The sequence below is a fragment of the Lactuca saligna genome, chromosome 6 (assembly GCF_052625555.1).
Source record: "Lactuca saligna cultivar CGN05327 chromosome 6, ASM5262555v1, whole genome shotgun sequence".
In the NCBI taxonomy this organism is placed as follows: domain Eukaryota; kingdom Viridiplantae; phylum Streptophyta; class Magnoliopsida; order Asterales; family Asteraceae; genus Lactuca; species Lactuca saligna.
Window position 1 is genome coordinate 152454003 of NC_136422.1, and position 3187 is coordinate 152457189.

General features: G+C 35.0%; 1 long non-coding RNA gene across 2 annotated transcripts; it reads right to left on the minus strand.

Moving 5' to 3' along the window:
• Positions 1–437: 437 nt before the first annotated feature.
• On the minus strand, positions 438–2376 carry LOC145001705 (uncharacterized). 2 transcript variants are annotated; one of them, XR_013661693.1, is made up of 5 exons: positions 1644–2376; positions 1464–1577; positions 1016–1316; positions 719–814; positions 438–623 (listed from the first exon to the last, which is right to left on the minus strand). It is a non-coding gene; the product is annotated as an uncharacterized LOC145001705 (long non-coding RNA). The 2 variants fall into 2 exon arrangements; XR_013661692.1 differs by having other exon boundaries at positions 1464–2376.
• Between the last annotated feature and the right edge of the window lie 811 nt (positions 2377–3187).

Below are 3187 nucleotides of genomic sequence, written 5' to 3' on the forward strand. Positions count from 1 at the left end.
AAAGGATCAAATGACATTTAAAAAAATAAAGGGATAGAAAAAATTAGTTTCAAGTAAAAGGATGCAAAGGAAATGTCATTTTATAAAATAGAATAGTTTAATTTTTTTAGAAAAAACAAATATCATTAAAAGAAACCCTAGTAGCATCTAGCAAAATGTCACGAAGAGGCCAAGTACAACATAAATTACAATATAGAGAAATTTAAGATAAAAGGTGGGTGAATGGCTATACACACCATGCGACCCAGTTACCGCAACTACCTCCACCTCTATGCTTGTACCAAATGTATAAGAGCGAAATTGTGTTGTCAACGACTTTTGTAGGATTCATACCAAATTCTCTTAAAAGTCTTGTCGTTTCTGGTTAACCAGATATTCCAAATAAGACAGTAGAATACCATGAATAATATTTTCTTTTTCTTAAGACAATTCTCTCATGGTTCAAGTTATTGATAATAAAAATCAAAGGGATCAAAATAACATTTTAGGATGTAAAAAATAGTTTTCTAAAGTAAAAGAGTGCAAATTGTAACAATAATTAACTTTTAACTTTTAACTATGGAAGGTTCCCAACGCTGCGGGGATTAGATGAATGTTGGATGCTTACTGAAACGTTGAGGTACCTGCAATTTATAATGATCAACACAAACCACAAAAACATCAAAAAAAAATTATCCAACTAATAAAAAAACATAAAACTTGAGGCACAATTTATTACCTTCATGTTCTGTTACATCTTACTGTTCATCATATCCGAAACGGTGGCACTGTCTGCATTACATCACAATAACTTTCTATCATATCACTTGTATAACTGTTGTACCAAATATAAATAAAATAAATAATGGTTAGTACCTTAATTTGAAATTGTTCTACTATAACCAAAAAATTCAGAAATACATGCAACACCATTTTTTATTTGTCATTAAAACATAAAAGCTTAGTTCAATATAGTTTGACTTCTATATAAGATCTGGTAAAGAAGCTCTATGAATGTCAAAAGATCCAACCTTACCTTCAAATCCGCCGGACAATTTTGCCCCTGCCTTGTTTTTCGGTTCAATTAGTTGGTTAAATTTTGTCCCTGAATCAAAACCATATCACATCCACCATTGAAATCACATCAATTGCTTTATATTAAAAAACATGTGAAGTAACTCATATTGTCTAAATCATAAAATAAAGAAATTGCAGAATGCAACAGTAAATTTAGTGGTGTTCTTTATATTTCTCATTCATCTGAAACTAAAGCATAGGAACCCAATGCAGAAACGAACATTTCCAGCAGCAAATTCAATTGACCTTCTTCTTGTAACCTGTTAATTGTAAATAACACCTTCATCACTCCAACCATCCATGATCACAGAACAAATCCACACCTTAGGAAAACCCAAATAGTCTCCACTTTGAAAGACTATAGATGAATCAGTTTTATAAAGGTTTAATGAGGGAAAATTGACTACCTTTCACTGCATTCTATGTCCAATATCTGATGGTGGTGGCGAGAAGTTATTTGCGTTGCGACTTGTTTTCCATCGATTTAATATTACAAAAGGAGACGGGATTGAAAACCATTTCTAACAAACATAGCTTTTGATTTAGTTTATGAGTACAAAGTAAAGGTCATTAATCATAATACTTACTCAAACTCTAGCAGTCGAATCCTGACACCAACAATTGAGGTAATCCCAAAATCAGAAAATTCAAATCCAGAAGAAAACATGGTCGAGGTGTTGCATCGCTAGAAAGCCCTATCCTAGGAATTACCGACATTGAATGTACTCGACACAAAGTAGGACTCGTCGAATGTGGATGACATCGTTGTCGAAGTAAAGCTGCACGAAATTAGGGCTCGCCGACTTCTGCAATGCTGGAGGCAGGCTCATCGGAGTGATCTGTGCTGGAGGCGGACTCGACAGTGTCGGCTATGGCAGAATCGAAGAAGCGAACTAAGTGATCAATCGACTGCACTCTCTAGTGGTATCATAGAGGAATCGAGAACTCCAAACTCCCATGAGTTGGATTTGTCGCCGCTTTGTGCCGATTTCTTTAAAAGAAAAGGAGGAGAAGGTTTGGAGAAACGTAGGGAGTGGTGGAAGGAGGAAATTGGATTGCCGACATTCCAAGCGGTTGAAAGTTTTGTGGATCGAGAAGAAGGTGGATGAGAGGTTTAATAGAAATCAATCCAATTGAACCAAAAGAAGCCCTAATCGATATTACATGAGGTGGCAGTGATAGAGAAAAAGCAAAAAGGAGACGTAATCTATAGCACCGACCAGTACGACACCACCGATTATAATTGCCAAATAAAGCGATGGTGCCCATTCAAGGGACGGTGGAGGTGGCTGTCGTTAGCCGAGCTACTCATGAGCTACTCGGGATCGACTCGTTAAAAGCTCGACTCGAGATCGAATTAAACGAGCCCGAGCCGAGCTCGAGCCTAGATATGAGGCTCGTTTACTAAACGAGCTCGAGCCGAGCTTCAATTAATGGGGCTCGCGAGCCTAAACGAGCTTAAACGAATCTCTCTCTATAATTCATAACGTCAAATAATTGATTGAAAAGAGTCCAAACGAAATCGCGTAGGCATTTGGCAAGACTTGATCGTGGACTTTAGGAAGACTTTAGACTTATTTTTCCCATTTCAAGGATTTGTTCACATTGAAATATCGTAATTCCTCAACAATTTTGATTTTTTTTTTTTTCTAACCGTCCATTTTACCGATAGTACTCATTATTATCGTAAAAATATTTGGGACCATGTAACAACAATGAATGTTATAAACTATAAAGCCCAAAGGGTGATGAAGTATTAAATGAAATATAGGGAAAATGATGAAGTATTAAATGAAAACAATCACATTATAAAAATATGAGATATCATGCTTTAAATTGAGTATTACAAAGTGTCGTAAACAAATTCTAAATTCCGTAATAATGGAAATTAGGAATGCAAATGAGTCAAACTATTTGTGAGTTATTCGGGATCGGTTCTTTAAAAAATAATTTGAAACCAATCTTAAACAAGCTCGAGATGAGCTCGACCTTAATATTAAGCCCGTTTATTAAACGAGCTCAAGCTCGAACCTATATCATTAAGCTTGATTAGGCTCGCAAGTATAAATGAACATTTATATAATATAATATAATATATTATTATTTTTATATATTAAAATAAAAACATATT